Raw genomic sequence first — 23937 nt, 5'->3', positions numbered from 1 at the left:
TTGTAAGTGGACTCTCAGAGCTCAGAGACTTTGGGGCTGTTTGTTCACACCGAATGGGGACAGTTGAGGATGTCTCCGACTCTGGCAGATTCAGGAAACGCTGGGAGGATTGCGTCTCTTGGGAATACATCAGTGTCCCCTCAGAAAACCTAGTCTGCCCTAAGGTTGCTCGTGCGACTCTGACACAGATAAGCATGAAAAATGGAACAAGCACATAGAAAGTGTATAGTTTGTGGAAATGATGTGAAGAGAGACGGAGTGTTATTATGTCTTTGTTGTGCACAACGCATTTGGTGCGAATGGGGAGGCGGGACCTTTAGAGCCTCCAATTAAGTTCTCGGTGAGCATTTATCTGCTGTGTGAATTTCTAAAACTAGACTCTTCCCTGACTCAGGGGCTGGAAAGTGGTTTTCCAAGTCTCTGAAAGAAAGACGGGCTCGCGTTGGCTGAGAGAATTAAGCTGAAGTGATTCAGCAGCAGGTGTGTGACTGTGCTAGAAACGCCAGCACGTTGGGGTTAAAGGTGGATGTCTCCTGCATGTTTTAGAGCAATTTTAAGAGTTGGTGCTCGTTTTATTAAATTGTAAAACAGCGGGTGACATTTTGGTGATTATCCAAAATTGTGAGTTCAGTGCATCATTAAAATCCATCAGTCTTCAGGGGTGATCTCATTTCACCTTCCACCCCACTCTCCTGTTTCCTCCTCCCTTCTTTCTCCTCTCATCTCTCCTCTAATTGTTGCCTGTCAGCCAGCAGCAGCCTAATTATAGACAAAAACACATTTTTCTCCAATTTCACCTGAATGACTTTTGCTTTCTCCTGATAACTGTCATGGATGGATGATGATTGTTTCACAATGCAGGAAATGAATTTTGTTGTTTGTGTTTTGTGTGAGAGATACAATTTAGTTTGGTTGAGAAATCTATATTGTTTAACTGATGCCGAGAAGGCCGCCCTCGGTTTGCAGCGCCGCAGCGGCGTTTGGAAGCGATTCAGCTCGGCTCGCTTCCTGCACATTATTAATCAGGATTTTCATTTAGTGTCTGCGAGCTAATTACCCTGGCTCGGCGATGATGTGCTTTTTTTGTTGTTGTGGTTTTTTTGCTGCATGTTGGTGACTCACAGCTGCTGCCCATATCTCTGTTTCAGACAGTAAAGTAACATTTCTTCCATTGTTCCTGCTGAAAAGTGGCTTCATTTAGAGGTCAAGAATAAACAAGATGCGATGGAAAACTTTGTACAGAATGGTATCAACAAATTTGCTGTTGTTTATCACAGGTATGGAAGACTATTCGGTAATGACCAGGAGGTAAAACGTCTTGAAAATCAAAATATCACACACACAAAAGCAGTGTGCCACCTACACAGTTACGCCTGCAGGAGCTGCTCGGCCGTGGAAACCCACGCCGCGAAGCTCCCGGTGCTCAGATTTTGTGCTGATGTTTATGCCAGAGGAGGTTTGGAGCTCTGCGGTTATTGAATCAGCAGAGTGTTGGTGACATTAAACACACGATGAAATTCAGCGAGCTCTTCAGAACTACTGATGACCTATTCTTTCAAAAATGTTTGCAGAGACCGACTGCATGAATTCAGAAGCTGTAACTGTTTCTAGTTTGGCCCCTGTGCTGTTTCTGTGTGGATGTACAGCATGTGGTTCAGAGTCAGCTTTACTGACCGTGCATGTGGGAACGGGTAGCGGCTTTTCTTTGGTCTCAGTGTACTTAAAAGAATAGAGAGACAATATCAACAGCAGCGTTGTTTGTTTCCCTTACCAACCACTCCAGGCGGATTGCCATCCATCTGATCAATGGGGCTCCTTTGACCGGATACGCCATTAGCCGTTTTCTGGTCCAAACTCTGCCTCAGGTCCCAAAGCCAAACGAACACTGCAGCATCACTGAGAGTTACAAATTGGTAAAAGAATTTATTCTTTCATCTTTAATAAAATGATCAGTGTTGCTGCTTTACCAGGTGTAACAATTAAGTTTAACATCCAGTTAGAAGTTAGCAGGAAGTTAGCTCACTAGTTTCCACGTAAACATGATATAGCATGTTCTGACTGAGAGATTTCTGAAAAATTCAAAAGTACAGCTCTGCTGTCACTTCCAACATAAATGAAGACAGAAAACTAAACAGCAGTGACGTTTGTAGGGTTACTGAAGTTGGGCTAGCTGGTAGATAATGATGTGCTACGTGATCACTAGCAAAACAGCTACATTAGCATAACATAAACAGTGAAGCTGGAGGATGAACGCTAACTTTTTCCACTCGATAAAAGTTAACGTGAGGGTTCCTGATGGTTAGAGACAAATGCAATCGCATGGCAGGATGCTGTAAACGGACCAAACTTCAGTCAGGAGAACAACTGAGATAATCCATCCACAATACCAGGTTAGTCATTCATATACTGCTGCTGGGGCTGGAGTTACATCGTAAGGGTTTAAACACTGAGCTTTAAAATGAACACTGGTAACAAAAACAGGTCGACAGTGATCACTGACTGTTTTTAGGGGCTCGTTCAGATTAAATAGAACAAAATACAAAACATGTTAAAAACACAACAGCCAGTTTGTTCATATGTCATCACTTAAAGATCGGATAGTGCAGCACCTTCACCTCACCTAAAGCCCCTATACACACTGAATTTTCTGCGAGTGCAAAAATAAATTTGTAAACATTTTTAATCACCTGCTGCAGTTCACATGTAGAAGTATTTTATTTGTTTATTCAAATATTTTTGTTAATAAGATAAGATAACTCTTTATTGTCATTGCACAGTCATTCATAGTACAGTAGTACAATGAAATTGGAAAACTGTCCTACGTCGGCACTACATATAACACAACACGACACGATATGACACATCACAACGCAACACAAACAACACAACACAGTATATTAACTTAGTAATAAAAAAAGAAGTGTATCTGTATTGCACACTGTTATTATTGCAATAATAATATAATAATATAATATAGGTTATTATTATAGTTATTATTATAATAATAATAATATAAGTATAAACTCTTTTCATTACCCCAAGCGCACGCACACACACACACACACACACACACACACACACCACCGTGGGCTGTGCTGCCATTTGAATTGAGGCTCAATGGAGAAAAAGGCTGTTAATTAAGCTAAAGGTCAGAGGGAGCAGCAGGATGGAGATGTTTGATGGACAAGACAACATGCCTGCTAACAAGCTCTGACACACAAACACGAGTCCCCACAAACAGGGCGCGTGTACAGCATAAAGACCGTGTGTGCGATTGGATGGATGGATTTCTGCCGCAGCTCCGGTCTGCCTGTTTGGCTGAAAGGTCTCATCACAGGGAAAATATTCCCCTCACATCAGCAGCTCAGATCACCTGCTCAGGAGATTAAAAGGAAAGCAGGTTTCTCTTTGATGGTTTTGACATTTCTGAGTGCGCCTTGAGTGGATATTGTTCAGGTTCTGGCTCTGAGTGAATAAAACTTCATCTGTGTCACTGCTGTCATTGCACTCGCAGAGATAAGAGATCATAAAGTGATACAATAGTGAAATGAAAGCAGAGCGGCTGCAGTCAAAGCGAGCGTGCGGGTTTGGAAAAGTACCAAATGAAGGTGACGGGCCGTCACGGTGTCAGGTTTGAGTGTAGGTCGGTTCATAGCAGTTGATGAAATTAAAACCTCTTCAGAAAAGCACGACATGATAGACTTTCTACATAATCCCTGTTTATATAATTCCATCTGAAATCTCTGTAAAGTAGGAGAACATCCATATCCAGATAAACGTCTCTGCTCATCCTGCTCGCGCTCAGTGAGGATTGGACATCTTCAGCTGGGTCTCCCGTCTTTTCTTCAGTGCCACCGTCTCTAAACTGCACATTAAAGCAGCCACGGCGGGATTCATTGTCACCACGATGAAACTGCATTCCTGAACTCATGTAACCGTTTCCTGTCTTATTCACTTGTTTATCCACAGACGCATTGTGCACTAATCTTAACATGTTGTTCAGAGTTATGTATTTATTAAAACCTCTGTAGCTTTGCTGTGTTTCGCTTCAGCAGCATCGATGTGATGTCTGTGTTATTTTCTATAAAGTGCAACAAAATATGGCAGGAAAAATTCGTCCTCAGTCGCTTTAACGCAGTGACATCTGCTCTGATGCGTATTATGAAGTCTCACAGGTGTTAGCTTTATTTTGATTCCAAGATTATTTTTCATTTCAGAGGAATATTTCATTCATTTTGGACGCTTCATTTTCAAGCAGGAACCTCAGAGACACTCGTGGAGGTTAAAACAATCCAGAGTTTAGTCAGTAGAACTGAAAACTCTGCCGTTGTTCATGTTGTGATTCCTGCGGCATCGTTCAGGAGGTGACTCGTGCGTCTGCTTTCAGCCGTGGCTGAAAGATTCTGCTGCTGTTCACAGCGAAAGAACCCAACCCAAATTAAAAGTGTGCGCACTCCGGCGTCCTTCACAGCGAGCTCGCCTTGTTTGTTTATTCTGAAATGCCGTTTCTGACCTTCCCTCGCTCGTGTGAGCGCTGTGGCCCGATCCAGATTTAATCACAGCGCTGCAGAGACACAAACAGCAAATCTGAACTCTTATCTGTTACAGCAGGAGGAAGACCTCATTCCCATGATTTCAATTCCCTGCTTCACACTTTCCACACTGAAAACGCTGCGTTCCTGTGCTGAGCGTCAAACACAAGACAATTCGACCTGCATCATGTCCGTCTGCCGTTTATGTACTTTACGGCTCTTTGAAACGAGGAGAAGTGCCGAGTTTTATCTGGAGCAGGTACAAACCGATATTAATCTTTAATCGGGCTGTCAAAATTGAGACCAAACAAAATGCAATCCGCCGTCTTAGTTGCATTGGTCACATGACTGCATCATATGACTTTTGAAAGCCTCCGTTTGTCCACACTGCGACGTGAAAACGGCGTTTTCAAACCGTCTCAGTGTGGACAGACACGGAGAGAAAAGATGTTTTCTAACAAAGATGTTTTAGTGTGGACACAGTGTGAAAGCCTGAGGAAAAAACGACACATTTCACATATTAGCAGATTTATGAGCTGCTTGAATTCAAATGTATTTAATGAAGCAGAAACAGACTCGTGTATTCAGCTGTTTGTCGTTCTGAACAGGACGGTCGGGTTTAGACCAAACGTGAGCCCAACACACTCGCACACGTACAACACGAGGGAAAAACTTTTTCCGTGGAAAGAAATGCAAAGTTAAAGGACAAACTTCTATAGAAATATACAGAAGCTCATATCTTGTTAGATGTTTGTGTTCATGGCTGTACTTGCTAATCCCATTAATTAGAGAGCAGCTTTGTTCCCACAAATATCAATAAAGAGTGTTGCTATTGTCGAGTTTCTAGTTGTGTAACTCTTGTTGGAGGACAGATTTGTTGTTACTGAAAGCAGCGATGCTGTGTCACGTGTGATGTGCATCCTCATCTTGTGCAAATATGCAGCATTTCAGGCGTAGATCACGCAGCTGCCTTCGTTCTGGCAGCACTCGTGTTTTAGACGTGACGCCGGCGTCACGTGCGACTTGTTGAGTCTTCCACACGGCAGCTGCATGCTTAGTCAAAGCGCTCCAGGAGGAGGAGGAGTAATGAAAGAGGCTAACCTCGGTGTCAGCTTCCCGTCTGTACGGCTGTCAGGAGAGCTGTTGTTGCTGTTTGCGCATGTAATGAAACAAGCGCGCCTCCGCATCTATTACTCTCAGCACAAATGTGTTTCCACGGGAGGCGATCCTGCCGAGGATGTTCACCTTAACGGCCTCGTTTTATCTGCACCTCACTCCTGATATCTCGTATTTATTTTTGCTGATCTGCCTGCAGGCTGGAGTTTCTATTTCCTGTTTAATTTGCTTTTGTTTTTAATTTAAAATAGTTTAAAATAGTGCTCACAGTGATTCCTGTCATGTGGGCTTTTTGAAAAGCATTTTTCACTTCACTTACACTCACGTTACACTTCTTTTATTGGCTGGATATTGGTCGATAACTTCATTTTGGTTTGTTATAATCCGTTTTATCGCACCAGAGATTATGGGCGACCGAGTGTTTCGTCTGCTTATCACAGTCGGTGGTTTGATCCCCAAAACATGCAAGAAAATGCACGATGGTTAGCGAGTGGTCAGAACACGTAAAACAGAGCTGTGAATACATGGACGGGTGAATGTGGTAAAACGAGCTTTGAGGCGCCACTCAACGTGCGTCCGTCCGTTCACCAGGAAGAAACATACAAATCGTCGGCTTCCAAAGGAGTATGAGACCCACTTTGTGGTTTCCTGCTTTTAAAATGTAGCCACGGGACACATGGCTCACTGCTCACGTCATTAATTACATGCTTCTATGACATGTCTGCAGTCGCAGCTCTGTAACCACGTCAGCAAAGAGAAGCAGAGATTCAACATCCACTTATCTCGCTATTACCATTAAAGGCAAAGCCTGTCTGTCTTCATACGTCTCAGAGCGTTTAACAGGACAAAAACAGGACAACGACACACCGTCTCTTCGTCTGTTTTGACGGCTGGTGTTCTCGCTTGTGCGGTTAGGTCTTTATTAGTTTCTTCTAATTTTCCTATTCAGTGCATGTCGTGTTTAATGCATCTACTGCTGTGATGCATCGGATGGAGCGCGCTCCACCTGACCTGACGGCTCCAGCCTCAATCAGCTGCTCAGTCGGCAGCTTATTGGAAACAATCAATACTGCTGGAGCCACTGCCCCTGCTTTAACCTGCAGGACGCTGAAAATGACCTTCATTATCCCCACCCCCACACACACACACACACTGTGCTAACACACAGTTTAAACACAGCCCTGGTACAAACACCTCTCCCTGAATAAATGCGTGAGCGAAGACGGCTGCAGACCCTCCTTATATCAACGTACACAGTCACTGTTTAACGTGCCGTCTTCTGAACAGCAAGGCATTCTGGGTAAACTGAATCCCACCCGTGGTATCTGAGGTCGTCACCTCTAACTGGTTCCCTGCTCTCTGAGTGTGGTTTTCGTATTTATTCTGACTTGAATATCGTTTTTTATTGTTTCGTTTTCCTTTGCTCTTCTTTACTGTTCTAAGAATAACGCTCTGTTTTGTGTAGATTTTCATGTCTTGGATTTTCATTCTTCTTCTGCATTCGTAGTTCTCCTTGGCTGTGAATACCATCCCTCCTACATGTACTCTGTGTGCTTTCCTTATCAGTCTCCTTCCCCTCTGTGTTTTCCAGCCTTCTGTGTCCTTCGGTGTTCATGTGTGTCGGTTTGTATTTTCCTGAGTTTTACTTCCTCTCTGTTTGTTTGCCTGATTGTGTTCAGCTGTGTCTCGCTTCCCTCCTGTTTCTCCTCCCCCTGATTAAGTTTCTGTGTGTATAAATAGTCCTGTCTCTCTGTCTGGGCGCTGCTTTATGCTTGCTGTGGGGATTTTGCACTTTCTGTAATGTTATTAAATAATAATAATAATAATGGATTGGATTTATATAGCGCTTTTCAAGGCACCCAAAGCGCTTTACAATACCACTATTCATTCACTCTCACATTCACACACTGGTGGAGGCAGCTACAGTTGTAGCCACAGCTGCCCTGGGGCAGACTGACAGAAGCGAGGCTGCCATATTGCGCCATCGGCCCCTCTGGCCAACGCCAGTAGGCAAGTAGGGTAAAGTGTCTTGCCCAAGGACACAACGACCAGGACAGAGAACCCAGGGATCGAACCGGCGACCTTCCGGTTACAGATGCGATTCCCAACCCCCTGAGCCACGGTCGCCCGTCGCCCGAAAGAGCCTTTTTCATCACACTCACATTTTGGGGATATGAAGTAAAACAAATAATTTGGGATTCAGCTCAATAAGCGCCGTACTCCATCACCTACACTTCGGTCCCCTTTTGGTCTCGAATCAACAAAATCATAGTTACTGAAACGACTGTGAAGGTTTTGTCCATCAGAAGGTAAAAAACTGGAGCTCAGTTTAAATGTGTGGCTGTCAGTGGTGATTATTGATGATGTGACTGCTGTTAGAAGCAGCAGGAGGAGCTGTGACGTGTGCAGGGTTATACTCTCTGCACACATTCAGACAAAACTTATCACACAAGCTTCACATAAAGACTCACAACATAAAGCAAAAGCAGCCCAAAGGTTTCTCAAGGCAAAGACATGAAAGATTCTTCACTAGACAGCTGATCTCAACCCAACACAGCAGCTTTTTAGTTATTAAATACAAAACTGAAGGCAGAGAGACTCACAATGTAAACTCTGTGTTAATACACCTGAATCACACTTTTTATTAATCTCTGGCTCTCTTCCACAGAATAGAATAGAATAGAATAGAATAGAATAGAATAGAATGCCTTTATTGTCACTATACAGTTGTACAATGAGATACAGAGCATCTCCTACTCAGTGCAGACATGCTTGGGGGGCACAGTTCTGCAGCATTATATTATATATTGACAGTATTAACAGAGAAAAAAATATATAAAATGTACAAATATACAAGCCAGTTTTAAAAAGCAATATGTAATAAATAGTGTTATGTATATACAATTGGGTTACTGCAATCACAGTTACACAGAATTTGGTGTTGCACATGTCTTTATCCTGTCTTCCTTCTCTCATTCCAACCAATCACAGCAGATGGCCCCGCCCCTCCCTGAGCCTGGTTCTGCCGGAGGTTTCTTCCTGTTAAAAGGGAGTTTCTCCTTCCCACCGTCACCAAAGTGCTGCTCATAAGGGGTCATATGATTGTTTTTCTCTATATGTTTTATCCTGGGGTCGACCTTACAATATAAAGCACCTTGAGGTGACTGTTGTTGTGATTTGGCGCTGCATAAATAAACTTGAATGGAAAGTTGAATCACAAACAAACAAACAGCACCTGAAGCTGCAGCACAGACGTTAGCAGAGCAAAGCAGGGAGAAGCATTTGGTGATGTCTACACTTCAGGCAGTCGCTGGTATTAGTAACAAATATTTTTACTTAAGTTGCTGTTATTATGTTATTTGGCTCAGTTTTGACGTCTGAAAGTGGAGGGTTGTGTATAATAAACAGTTTATGCAGATTTTTGTAAAACTCCTTGAATTAAAACTAAAAGTTTGCACCTCAGATGCTTGGAGATGTTCGATGTGCAGGGCTCTGTGGTTGTGCACAGAGGCAAAGCTTCCAAAATAATCTTTGTCCTGAACATCACAGAGGACACTGTAGTGACTCAAAGGACACACAAAGACAGGAACACAAGAAATAAGGTGTAAAACACACAAAAAAACGTGGCGCACAACTTGATGTTCACGAAAACAAAAGCCCCTGAAATGCAACAGTGTTACCAACGTTACCAAGGTGACAAGGATCAACATAAGGTCACGAGGACACAGTCTAACATGCAGCATCCTGACATAGTCCCAGAGCGAGCGTTCATCATGAGTCTGCTGAGGCAGTCGGGTTCAGCGCTGCTGCCGCTGACAGCCTGCTGCGCCATTGGTCGGTTGAACAGCCAATCACACAGTCGACTGGACCGGAGTAACTGTTCCTCAATCTGTCTGATGGGCCGCCAGCCACAACACTGACCCGGTTACATCACCACACACACACACATTACACAACACAATGAAATGTAACCTATTGTAGTGAAAAGCAGTTTATATTGCGGTCATGCACAGTTTGGTGGCTGCAGGCAATAACACTTGTTCCATGGAGAGGAGGAGGAGGAGGCAATGAGAGGGATTGAGGGCAGAAAAAAAGCGATGAAGAGTACGACAGGGAGGAGAAGCAACACACAGATACCAAGAACAACTAACTGTGGTGTACGGAGACGTTTCTCACACCAGCTTACAGCCTTCATTTTGCTCCTTTCCTGATGCCCAGGCAGGCTGCGTTTCATCTCCCAGTGTGGACGCATTTGAACGGAGCCAAGCAACAAGAGAAGATAAAACACCCAGCATGCACCGAGCACATACAAAACTCACCTGTTTTCTGAACAATAAGGCAAGAGCAAGCTGCAGGAGAACGCCTCACACGCCGTTTTTCATGCCACTTAAAGCAGAGTGTGATTACATCAGCTGTCTGTTTTTGCAGCAAGGATCACTTTTAGCAGGATTTTTAAGAACTGCACAAAACACATTTGTCACCATTAATAATATCTCATTGTTGGGGGTATTTCATGAATTCCCTGCATTAATTATAACAATAATCAAAAAGATTATTAGTGCATTTGTGTGAGACACATTTCTTCCTCAGCTGCCAGGTAAACCTTACAGCTCAGCCTCAGTCCTCGTTCATGAAGCCTCTCTCGTTTAAGTTTTCCTCTCTGTGCTTATGGCTCTTACAGCTCAGAAGGCATTTTCTGTGCAGCTTTAAAAGAAGGGTGCAGCTCCCGTTAGTTTAGGAAGGTCACAATCTTCATATGGCAGCCAAACAAAATAACCACGAGACTTTGTGTTGAACGTTTTTCCTCTAAAACAGACTCCAGCGACTCAGACTTTCTCTAAACGCAGACATTAATTTCAGCTTCTAACAGGAATATCTTCCGAGTATTTGAAGAGTTTGAACCTAAAATTCTCCTCCGATGACCACCTTTTGTCTGAAATCCGATTGAAAGCTTTATTAATCGTTCACAAAGACAGCCCGTGCGTAATCGATTGGCCCCGCAGTCGGCGGCCAATGTCATCAGTCACACTGAAGTCAGAGGGTGAGGCGCTCCGATTAGCTGATTTCTGATATTTAATGAGAACCCCTCCTCCTGCAGCGATCATCTCACCCACTGTGTATCTGGGTCAAGATCACTGCTCCTCAATTATGGATGAAGTTAGCCTTGTTAATGCTGCAAATAGATTGCTTTCTGGACGCAGAGGAGGGCGACTTACAGTCTGTGTTTCTACATGCTAGATGTAGCTGCTAGCTGTCTGCTAAACTACTCTGCAATGCAAAATATGGGCTTCAAAACAAGAAGTTCATAAACCAGTGGGTCATCCTGCCATGTCGATGTTTTGCATCTAATCTAAGAAAAGAAACATTCGTTAGAGATACTTTTTGGAAAGCAGGAGACAACAAACGTGTTAAATGAGCTGTAGGAGCAGATTAAAGCCTGTAAAGGTTCCTTAAATCTTTCTGGTGTTTTTTGGAAGTCTGCACAAAGAAAAGCTTGTAGCTGCCTGGTGTGGAAATGCATGTCAAATCTCTTCCTCTCTCTTCACATCGTGTCAGTCCTGAAGGCAGTTGTGACACCCATCTCGCATCACTGCGAGGAATAATAATCCGCTATTTGTGTGATTTATTTTTCTGCCTCAACATGAATTTTTACCGTCTTACCTTTTATTCCTTCCTCCAGAATTTGTGTTTTTCTACTCAGTGGAAAAACACAAAGCTTTCTAGTGCAGGTCTGAAATATTTTGGGGGGCTTTAGCCTTGATTAGGACAGAACAGTGTGAAAGTGGGCAGGATGGATGGGAGACGGCAGGGAGAAAGACGGTCAGCCAACAGCCAGAGCAGCTGGTGAGCTCCACTGGCATTCCAGGGGTTCGGTTTCTTACATAAGACAGGAGGACTCGAGGATCGATCCACCGATAGACGTCTTGGTAGACGACCACCTGAACCCTCATTGTTGGTACAGCTTCTGGTGGTTTGGTTCCAGGACCAGGGGACTTCAAATCTGTCCATGAAAGGTTACATACATTCTTCTTAATCCACCTGATCTCAGCTTCCTCCTCAAATGGCACACCTTCACCTGTGTGACTCATAACGCTGCTGATTGATTGACAACGAGCTGCAGACAGCTGCAAGGCTTTCAGTGTGTGTGTGTGTGTGTGTGTGAGAGAGAGAGAGAGACACACAGACCTCGAAATGGGATGTGTGTTGACCTTGGTGCCATAATGTGTGTGTGAGCTCATATGAGGGGGGTGTTAAAGGATGACTGGCAGCTCTGAGACTGTAATAGAAGCTGGTGATTGGCTAATGCTAGCTTCCTGCTATCTACCTGCCTCAGGGCTTTAGTGTGTGTGTGTGTGTGTGTGTGTGTGTGTGTGTGTGTGTGAGAACCAGAGAACTACTATCAGCATTTTGATCCAGGTTCACTTTTCTTGCAGAGCTTGTCAACTATCGCTCTCATTTGCCCTCCGTCCATCTTTGGCTCGCTCTCCGTCCATCTTTGGCTCGCTCTGGCCTTACCACTGCCCCGCTAGCCTGCTTAGCCATTCAGTGGACAGACTCACCATCTGAGGATTTCTAGTGCATCACTCATGAAGGAACTAATGAATGGCTTTCAGGCTTCCCAGTAGGATTGTGTGGTCCTGTAATCCTTTAAACTTCTAAATGAGTTTCTGTCCCCTGTGTCAGTTAAATGGCATTTCTAAAAGGAGGGAGGATTCCTCGTGTTCTTCGGATGAGTTAAAGCTCTTTATTATACCTTTATGAGTGTCATGTGGTAATCTTTTGTGGAAATTGTGAAAGACCATAACAACACTATATCAACACTGCAGATAGAGTAAATGTGGCAGAAGATCAAAGCGATGAGCTGAAAGAGGATAAAGAGCTCGTCAAAGCTTCAGCTTTCAAATGCATTGATCAGAGACGAGTTAAGACGAGTGGATCGTTGTACAAGAGTGGAAGAGACACTCCCCACCAAGCACATCACCCCAGGGGGGAATCCAGTGTCACTTGATTTGAATGAGATACATTTAAATCGCAGAAAGGTGAATATATTCTCATAAAGTAGTCTCATGGTCTCATGAATGAGCCATCTAAAGCTTTACATTTTTGGATGTTTAGCATAAATGTTTCTCACCTATGCTCACTGGACACTTAACTAATGACACCTGGTTGAACCCTCTTTAATTCGTTATGGCACAGAGTCAACACGGTGCTGGAAACATTCCTCAGAGGTTTTGGTTCTTATTGACATTGATGACATCACATCCTGCACGTGCATGATGCAGCCCAGCGTGGTCGTCTGCTGCTTCAGCGTCCGATGTGCTGTGGTAAACGAGTGGTTTAGTTACCGTTGCCTTTCCGTCAGTTTGAAGCCGTCTGGCTGTTCTGCTCTGTCATCAACATCGAGGTATTTCTGACCTGTCGCTCGGTGGTTTGTGTTGGTAAATCCCAGGAGATCAGCAGCACCTGAAATGCTGATCGACCAGCATCATCTCACCTGAATGGTTTGTGTAGTGAAACGTGCCACGTTCAAAGTCACTGAAATCACATTTCTCCCTCATTCTGTGGATCGGTTTAAACTTCAGTAGGTTGTTTTTACCATGTCTATATAAATGATTGCATTGAATTGCTGGCATGTGATTGGCTGATCAGATATATGCAATAATGAGCAGATGAACTGGCGTAATGACCAACCGGACACAGCAGATGGCCCCGCCCCTCCCTGAGGGAGCTTTCTTCCTGTTAAAAGGCAGTTTTTCCTTCCCACCGTCACCAAGTGCTATATAATTATAATTTAAGTGACCTGAAATTAAATGAGGCCAGATTTAAGAGCCAGTCCATTAAAATTAATTTAAATTTAATGTTTTTAATATTTATCATTTGGTTGCTTTAGATTTCTCCACAAATTCTCCCCAAGTCCTAGATTGGTCACTGGTGGCTTGTTGGATGTTAAGAGGTTAATAACAGCAATAAATACCGTTATTTAAAGCTGCTTATAGGCTGACATTGTGCTGCGTATAAATGATTTAATAGAAGAATGATTGGGGAAACCCTGAAGGACAGCAGGCAGCCTGTATCGTCTGCTCAGGCAAAGATACTCAACATTCTGCTCCGAGGTCCCGAGTTCCCCTCAGACTATTGTCCTGTTTCACTTCACGTATTTGACCAAACACAGACTCATACTTTGGTTTGTTCAGTGTTGCTCAGCTGCAAGCTGAGAAGGAGAATATTGGCAGCGCTGGCCCTGACCTTTGCTGCGTGTTTGCAGTGAGGATGGATCGGAAAGCAAACAAACACATTAAAAAGGACTTTTCTCATTTTTTTTCCAAGCGTCAGTCATCAGCCTGGTTTTTGTTTTGAACCGATGGAACCAGCGAGCGATTAAATGGCAGACAGATCTGTGTGAAAAGCCCTTCGCTGTTGTGTGTTTGTCTTCTTTTTGCGCGTGCGGTTTGTCGTCCAGTCGGGGCCCCAGATGGCCGGTATCACTGGGATGGAAATGACACCGCGTTGGCACAGTCGGGGCGCTTTTGCTACGGAAACGACCTCCTGCCTGCGCCTGTACCTAAAAACTCTGAATCATTCAGCGTTTGGACAGGAAGCAAACGTTTTCAGGAACACGCACCAAAACTTTTCCCAACCAATCACGACACAGCCGGGCTGGGTGCCGCACCAGCTGCTGTCGCTGTTCGAGCAGGTCCGCGTGCAGACGGGTAGCTGCAGAGGAGAATAAGAGATTTTGGAGCGATTAAGAGATTATTTTCAGCCTGGTTTGGAACAACGAGCAGCTGATTCAAACACCATTGTCACACTAATTCTAATAAAATCTATCTCCTCTCTTTCTGTGCCGCCCTGCTGTGCCGCTCGGTCCACCTGCTTTGATTCCTCCTCCTCTTCCTCCTCCTGTGGTTTAAACAATAAAGGTAAGCAGAGCAAATCCACCTCTTTATCTGCAGCTGCTGTTTCTGTGTTTCATGTTAAGGTGGTCTTCTGTCGGGCTCGTTTTGAATCATTGGATCCCATTGCCTACACGATATGCTGACCAGTGCTGTCTTTAGGGCACTCTGTCTTATTATTTCAAGCTCCTGAGCTTTACTGGTAAATTATATTGTGCTGGTATATTGTTGTGAGTTCGTGATGATTATTGGAGGGACTGTGAACCTCAGTTTTAGTCAATAGGTCAACGTGCAGGTTAATACAGGAACAACAATGACCTCTGAGGACTGGATTAGTCAGCTCAGTACATCGAGTCACTCTCGTCCTCCACAGAGGCTGAGACTGAGGGCTCCAACAAGGCCGGCCTTTCTGTTGTGTTGTTGGTGTCGCTCAGACAGATCCTGGGTTGTCTCTTTGGTTCTGAATGTCGGGATTTCTGATGATGTTTCTTGTGGGTTTGCGGATCCTGATACAAACGCAGATCCTGACGTGCTGACGTTTGATGAATCTAATTCTCACCAGTCAGTTCATGCCTCGGTTATTCCCAACAATTCAGACCTTCACTCAGTGCATCCTGAACCAGTGTGTGAACATCTCTGACTGACTGGTTTCTAATCATCAGGTAGATCCTGGTTTTGTTCGTTTCTACTACAGGAACTAGTCTCGTAGATTTGGGTCTAGTACGTTCATGTGGATCAGTTTCACTGCATCTGTAGATCCAGTTTTTTCATAACGAGCCAGCTGGTTTTGAGAGAAACAGCTGATTGACTGGTTGCTTACTGGTCCTCACTGGTTTCTGTTCAGCGTGTAGTTCCTGAAGGTGGAGTTTGTACTCATTTACTTGAACACTGATTTGCATTTCCCAGCACAGAGAGCTGTCACTTAATTAAAACCTGATTAATAAATATCCCTTTTAAGCCCATTTGAGTGGACACGCTCCGATTTGTGTAACTATTCTAAAGTCCCTGTAAAACTGAAAGCTAGCGCAGTAATTGTACTTAGATAATATGCATTCAGCTTGGTCGTGGCCTTCTTCCATGCATGTCTTTGCAAAGTTGTGTAAAAAGCTTGCAACAACAAAATCTTTGCAATCCAGAAGCACACTTTGCTGATCCGATCAGCTGTTCACAGCACAGAATAAACGTCAGCGCAGACTGTCACACGTCTGCCATTACCTGCCAAAACCGCAAGTGGCGTCATTTTTCATGGGAAACGTAGTTGTGTGATTTTTTTTCTAAGGTTTACTACACAGAAAGTCATGTTTGTGCCTTTCTGGGAGACTCAGAACTCAAACTGGAAATTGTTTATTTTGATGCTGTTTTTTTGTGCAAATCGTGCACAATAATATTTGTTTTCGTTTTTCCTGCAGTTTATAAAAATTATTGTATCTCAAAATATGAACCTATGAAGACACTCAAAATAAACTTCTTGTGCTTGGAAACTATTTTCTGCAACTTTTTTGCATTTTCAGAGGGATGAACCAGAAATATGTGTCAAAGAACAAAGTTTTTTGTAGTTTATTGCACTTTATTGCAATTTATGTAGTTACTGTGGACTTAATGCATACATATATTAAAATTTGGGATGCAACAGTTGTATTGATGTATTGCAACTTGAAATGCTCCCAGAAACGGCACCACAGCAGGAAAAAGTATAAAGCTCTGGTGAACTTGGTTGTATGGTGGGCTTTACAAACACATCTGCAAATCAAGCTTCAGCTGACGTCATTCATTTCAACAGAAACAGGCTTTATTGAACTTCACAGCTCTACAAAAAAAACGTGAACGTTGATGGAAAAGCAGAAAGTATGAACATTTCTCAGCATTTTCATTTTTGTTCAGCGGTTGCTGCGGTTTTCTTACCGAAGCGGTGCTCACTGGCACCGTGTGAATAGATCGGACCCTGGCAAACAAACCACACATGCACGCACACACGCACACGCATGCACATGCACAGCAGGGCTCTTTCTGCTTCGTTCTTTCATTTCTTGTTTTCTTTCCTCTTTCAGTTTTAAATTGCTGATCTCACACGTGTTTGTCTCCAAACCGTCTCTGTGGTGATATTTTTCTACAAACTTCAGTCTTTTGTGTCGTCTAATTTTGCTCCTCTCGCCTCCTCTTGCTGTTTTTGGCATTCTGACTGACACATGCTTTTATGGAGAGGACGAGTAGATTAAAATGAAACTAAGCCAGCTAGTAGAGCAACACTGAGGCCTTCACACAGCCAAACATGCAGAAGCAGGAATGCAAATGAAATGTCAGCTGCATGTGTTGACTTTGTGCTGAGATTTGGCCCATTTTGCTCCATTTTTTGGTGGTGTGGTTGAAACCACATGTCTACCGTAGCGCTTTGCCTGTGTTACTGCATTCCCTGCTCCATACTGCATACTGTAGTACATGCTGTAGTACATACTGTAGTACATACTGTAGTGCATACTGTAGTACATGCTGTAGTGCATACTGTAGTGCATACTGTAGTACATACTGTAGTACATACTGTAGTGCATACTGTAGTGCATACTGTAGTGCATACTGTAGTACATACTGTAGTACATGCTGTAGTGCATACTGTAGTGCATACTGTAGTACATGCTGTAGTACATACTGTAGTGCATACTGTAGTACATACTGTAGTACATACTGTAGTGCATACTGTAGTGCATACTGTAGTACATACTGTAGTACATGCTGTAGTGCATACTGTAGTGCATACGTAGTGATAGTACATGATGTTAGTACATACTGTAGTGCATTACTGTAGTACATTACTGTAGTGCATACTGTAGTACATACTGTAGTACATGCTGTCAGTGCATACTGTAGTACATACCTTGTAGTACATGCTGTAGTACTTAACTGTAGTACATACTGTAGTGCATTACTGTAGTACATACTGTAGTGCATACTGTAGTGATACTGTAGTACATATCTGTAGTACATGCTGTCGTTTGATTACTGTAGTGCATACTGTAGTACATACTGTAGTACATACTGTAGTACATACTGTAGTACATACTGTAGTACATGCTGTAGTACTGCCAGGCATTTTAATTTGGCAACCTTTTGGTTTTTAGTTTTTCACCTCAGCCCAAGGTTGGCAATCCAAACTCCAGACTTTCAAACCAGCGTGTCATCGATACTCCATCACAGTCAACAGTGAGATATCATTATTTATCAAACTGCAGCTGCTCACGGGGATCGTGCAGACATCTCTGCCTGCCGATGAATTCAAGAACTCTGACATGTTCAATAATTCAGGAACTCTGCAGCAACTTTTCATTGCAAGAACTTGCTCCCAAAAATGTATTTTTCACAATGCACTTGTTTGTTTCAGCTTCTCCACATAGAGCGCAGCTTGTTGGCTGTGCTTTGCAGCATCTAAATCTCAGATGCTGGAATGTCCTTGAATGCACCACAGAGAAAAGTTACAGGCAAAGCAAAATAAACCGCGCTTTTCAATAAATGATTTTTCTGCCATTATAATTTGATTCAGAACCACAAATAGAAAATACACCAATAACTAGAGGAGGTAAGATGATAAATAAAACAGTTCTACAATCAGATAATTACTTAATCCACAAACTTTAGTTTGAGCATCCGAGCTGACTGAACATTCCTAAAAGTTAAATTCATTAGGACATTAAATTCAGGCCTAATAAAACAGACTTAAACCAGGATTTATCACTAAATCCATAAAATTAGAATCTAGACTTCCACATTCGGTGGCAATGACTAAAACCTCCCTGGAGGATCGTTTATGTGAAGCACAAACGACACAAACCAACGCGTGTCAGTGTGGAGGACTGGCATAAGGACATTACAGACCTTCTGTCAGTGGAACAGCCTCTAAATCTCCAAGACAAGGAAAGTCCTGGTGGGCTTAGTGGGCCCTGGAGCTTTATTAAATCTCGTCCTGAGAAAACCCAAACGGATTCTGTTTTATTCCATCTCTGTGGCGACATCCTGCGCCCCGTCTGCCCTTTGCTTTTCATTTTCAGTTCATTTCTTCTCTTATTGTCTTTCTTCTTGTAATCAGTTACATATTGTTATATTTCAGCATTATTTCACTTTGGAGCGTGTGCCAGAGTGATTAAAGATCGAGTGTTAGAGCTAATGAGTGGTTGTCACTCCTTCAGTGTAATGTGTACATAGAGCGTTTTCATTCTCAGACCTGTGACCTGCCCGGCATGATCCCCGGCTCGCTCTGCGCTCTGATTCTCTCAGCACAAAAACAAACTAACAAACCAACCAAAGGAAAATCTGGAAATCCGATGGGAATCCGAAGGGGCTCCAGCCAATCATGAGCTGTCCTTAGCGCTGAAAGAGGCTACACGGTGAGTCCAGACCGGGCTCGTGAACACTCATTAGTGTCGCTTTGATGCCTTTTAGAGAAAAAACCCTTTTCCAGCTGGTTCCCATCGATCTCTTGAAACAGGAAGTTTAAAACTGACGAGGGATGAAAACGATGCTCTGTGTGCGACTCTGTAACCAGACTACAGATTTGCAGAGATGACAGTCACCGGTTGCCATGGTGACGGCTGCTTTAGAGCAAAGTGGAGTAGAGAGACCTATTGATCCAGGAATCGGTGTAGATACGAGTGTGTTATCTAACGTGAGAGCGGCGGCTGGTGCGCTGCCGTCACATGAAAGCTACGCTAGATGAGTTTTAAAGTTTCCACCCGTGAGTGTCGGTGTCTCTAATCTCGGAGCTTTAATTACTCCAGCGGGGGCGTTATTGCGCCTCACGGTTCAGGTGCACGCGCTAACGTGGCTAATTGGCTCTCGAGGTCCGTCGATATTCGGTCAGCCGCTGCTTCTTGAAGGGCGCTCTGTAAATCCATAGAGCTTCTCTGACTCTAAATATCATCTGTTAGATAAACAGCAGAGCCGCCTCAATCTTCCAGCCGGCCAGCTGAATCATTTACAAGGTTAATGGGGACTCGGGCTGCTCACCCGTGGCCTGTTCCTCTCCTTGCCTTTTCTTCTCGCTTTTCGTTCTGGCTCGTTAGGGACGCCGGGGCTTTTTAGGAGGTCTTTAAAAGTTCCATCATCTGGGAGAGAAAAGCAGCAGACGCGGGCATTTTACACGGATGTTAGGAAATTTTATATGCAGATATCCCTGCGACAAAATGCTGTGACGGCCTGTTATTTGTTCCATTAAAGGATGTAAAATGAGCAGTTCTGCTGAGAGAGGAGACGCTTCTCTCCGGCGCTTTTGGGCTGGTTTAGAGAGTGTGTGTGTGTGTGTGTGCATGTGTGTGTGTGTGTGTGTGTGTGTGTGTGTGTGTGTGTGCGTGTGTGTGTGTGTGTGAGGCTGTATTCCCGTCCCCACAAGGCATCTTTTAGACTCAAAATGTGGTTTTAGTGTCAGGGTTACAATTGGGTTATTGGTGAGGGTTGGGCTAAGGAAAGCATTGTGTCAATGACATGTCCCCACAAGATATGAATACCCGACAGTGTGTGTGTGTGTGTGTGTGTGAACACACACTCCAAAGCAAACATGACTCAATATCAGCCAACAGAAAAAAGTCTTCAAACGGCAGCGTGGAGCCATTTCACACCAAAATAACATTTTTTAAAAATCCATCTTCTTCCTTTTCTGTCATTGTGCTTCAGTCTAATTCTACGTTTGCCTGCAGTTTAGATTTGATTGACACCTTGTTCACGCTGTCCAGACAAACAGGTTTAAATGAAAGCAGACAGAACTTTCTGGGCTCTTCTCTGTGGTCTACTCGTAGTTCAGCCGGATGCACAACAAGCAGCTCGGTTTGTTCTCAGCAGCTAGTAAAGCAAAGAGAACGCTTGTGTCTGCACTTCTGCTCAGTGGCACCATCAGGACTAAATTTCAGAGTATGCACATGGAGCCAGCGTTGGGGTGAGTGGTGGATATGACTAATGGCAACTTCAGCGGTTCAGGCTCCACATCATCGTGCTGTCAGCAAGTGTAAGCAGCTCTCAGTAGGATACCTACTGCTTAGGATAGCTTTGCTTTATTTTAGCTCAAGCTAAATGTCAATGTGCTCATTTCTAACCCACTTACTTCACCTGAGATGAAGACGAGAATAATCCCTCGCAGCCAAAGTAAAGTTTATACATTTCTTCTCCTTTGAACGTTCCTGAACTACGAGCCCGCCGTGCAGGCTGTTCCACTTCTCGACATGCATGCACGTTATTCTGTTTGCCACAAACAGGCGACGTTTTCTCTTCACTGTGAATTCCTGTGCGGTGCAGATAATGCATGTTTTGATCTTTCTCTCTTTGTGTTCGAATCCCCCCACGTGCATGCTCCTGCATGTCTGTGTGCATTTACAGGAGCGCTCTCAGCCTGCGTCTCCGTGCCATAGAGCGCCGCGGGGCGTCTCGGGCTGTGACGAGCCCCACGGCGACTCAACGTGAGAATAATGCATGTGGAAATTCACCCTTTCATTTGCCAGCGGGGCTCACGTCCTCTCAAGCCTGCTGGCGATGAAATAAATATGAGAGTGTGGAGGGGGGGCACATAATGAAGCCTCAGCGCCAGTCCACATAGAGAGTACTGATGGATGGGAAATGGCCTGTATTTGTATAGCGCTTTTCTAGTCCCTAAGGACCCCAAAGCGCTTCACACATCCAGTCATCCACCCATTCACACACACATTCACACACACATTCACACACACTGGTGAAGGCAGCTACATTGTAGCCACAGCCACCCTGGGGTGCACTGACAGACAAGGATGCCAAAGAGATGGTGGCAGAAAGAAGGAAAAGGGAAGAGATAGAAGGACAAGTGGCCAAAGGAGGAAATGTGATTGACGAGCTGACGAAAGAGATGAGAAAAGGAGATGGGACAGCTGCAGGGTGGAGAGGAGATGGACTGATGGATGAGGGGAGAGGAGCTGTGGCCTGGGGAAGGGAAGGATGGAAGGACAGGAGATGGCAGGAGGGGAGTGCTGAGGTTATGACGGCTGGTTCAGCGTCAGAGACGAGCTGAAATGAACTGCAGAATTTCACTTGATTGAATGAATGTGGATGTAAACGTGTGATGGAGATGAAATGACCTCAGTTTTCCTGCTGTTTCCATGGTGAGGACTAAAGAGTGCTGACCGAAAGAGGTTAAAAGTCCACGTGCATCCGCCCTAACCTCCTCCCTGTGCTGTTTTCTGCAAAATAACAAAGAGCTCAACTTTCTTCTTGGCTGCTTTCAGTATAATACCAAAAATAGACGCAGCTTCTTTGTGAATGACTGCTATTGAGTACAAGCAGCAGCTCTGTGTAGGTTTAGGAACAGATTGTAGATTGCTGAAACACACTTTGATATGAAGCTCGAGCCTAGTTTAGCCGTTTAGACAGCTGACGTCACAGCGGCCGGCTGAACAGACTCAAAGAAGCGGTTTGTTTACAGAGTTAATGTGCCGATGCGAGATGTTTTCCCTTTAACAGTGAAGGTATTTTAATTGAAAAGGATTAGTGTCAACCGGCGCTCAGCTCTGTGTTCAGCAGCGCCATGGAGGGAAAGCCACAGCGGGATAGAAAGGATTTTCTGTATGTAGGAAGCATTTGAAGCTGCCAGTTAATTGTGTGTGTGTGTGTGTGTGTGTGTGTGTGTGTGTGTGTGTGTGTGTGTGTGACATGCAGCCTGGTAATGGTAATCACAGTGTCACTAATGGTTCTTTACAGGCGTAAACAGCAAAAGTGACACCTTCACTCATACACACAAAACCACTCTGAGCACAGAACTCTTACATACCGACACACACACACACACACACACACACACACACAGTCTTAATGAATACACCGATGCATATGTCACATATAGATGTTTGATTTACCTTCTCCTCTATCGGGCATGAAATGGCTCTTCACGCTGTGTTTCCTCGTCCTCCTCATCTTCTCGTGCTGCTCTGGTCTCAGGAGGCTCCGTGGAGCTCCACCTGCTGCCTGTGGAGCACTGACATTGACTCCAACATCCACCTCGATGGTCACAGTACTTTAATTTAGTTAAAATAAATAACAAAGCTGTGTTAATGTGGTTAAATGTAGAGCGGGTGTGGGTGGAAAGTAATAATCTGTGATTGCATTATATTATGATAGAAATGATGAAGTCTATTGTTGTAAGTGATATCTAATTACTGGGCGATAATGTAATAGCATGGCAGAATGGGAATAAGCTGCTTTTCTAAATGGAATGAAGCTGTATTTATAAGTGCCTCCGTAATAACTTAACAATGCGCTCGGGCTAATGTTGTTATAATTACACAGGACTGTACACTGCTCATTAAAGTGGCGTCAGAGTCTGTACCGCAGAGGCCTCAGAGGCCAAGTCATGAAGCAACGGTGGGGAATTGAACCTACGTCACGATGACCCTGTGTCTTTGCACCTGTCCTCAAAATGTGTTACTTCTAGTTTGCTGTTGTCTTTCTCTGTAGACCGGCTGCAACTAATGCAGTCATCCATGTGATACCCAACAGAGGGCACGAAGCTCCCGGTGCACAGTTACTATGCTGATGTTAATGTGAGAGGACGGCTGGGATCAGTGCTCTGTAACCTGACTGTAGCTCCATCTGTAACTGCGGTCTAACACTTCCTCTTTACAATAATACAAGTTCGAATATGTTGCAGGCGAGAAATTTTACACAATGACCTGTTCCAGTGTGGACATCCTGTTACGGTACGAGGCTCAAGTCCAGTGAGGTCTTTAGAGCTACACATCCTTTCACAGCTGCCTGCAGTCTTCATGACTAGGTGCTGCATTTTACCAGAGATGGGCAGTAACGTGTTACTTGTAATCTGATTACTTTTTTTTAACGAGTAAAGTAAGGGATTACTATTGCAAAAACGGTAATTATATTACCGTTACTTTCCCGTAGGAACGCTGCGTTACTGCGTTACTATGACAGTGATTTTTTACGAGAATGTCTCACGACAGGGACGTAAGCGAGTGCGACGTTCATGACAACAGCTGTGTGCAGATCAACAGTGGATCACATATCGAGTGCAGAGAGAGTATGAGCGTGCAGCGTTTAAAGCGTGGAAGTACTGACCTTACTTTGAGTTTGATTCCATAAAAAGTGACAAAAACATTAGTGTCCGCTGTGCGTGGGAAGAAAACTTCTTTTTACAGCGAAAAAAAACCCTAAACTTCCAAACAAGCACCGAGTAGCTACGACGTAATGGGAACCTCACAGAGAAACTCGCGGATTCTTCCACTGACCGCGGCACACCTGCACCAGGGTAAACCTCCGCCTACCCCACTCCTGCTTTACAGGTGAAAATAGAGCAACAGGACCGCTGAGTCTGTGACTTTATTTATTTTCTGCTGTGTTTTACTTGCATCTATTTGAAAGACTGAGTGTAAACACAAAAACTATTT

General features: G+C 44.0%; 1 protein-coding gene across 3 annotated transcripts in view; it reads left to right on the top strand.

Moving 5' to 3' along the window:
* Positions 1 to 23937, top strand: part of grid1b (glutamate receptor, ionotropic, delta 1b) — a 558563-nt gene that overhangs the window by 223501 nt on the left and 311125 nt on the right. The window lies entirely within an intron of this gene.

Source organism: Simochromis diagramma, unplaced genomic scaffold, assembly GCF_900408965.1.
Source record: "Simochromis diagramma unplaced genomic scaffold, fSimDia1.1 OVJJ01000669.1, whole genome shotgun sequence".
NCBI classification, from domain to species: Eukaryota; Metazoa; Chordata; class Actinopteri; order Cichliformes; family Cichlidae; genus Simochromis; species Simochromis diagramma.
The sequence above is the reverse complement of the archived record's forward strand: the minus strand, read 5'-3'. Positions and strand labels throughout refer to the sequence as shown.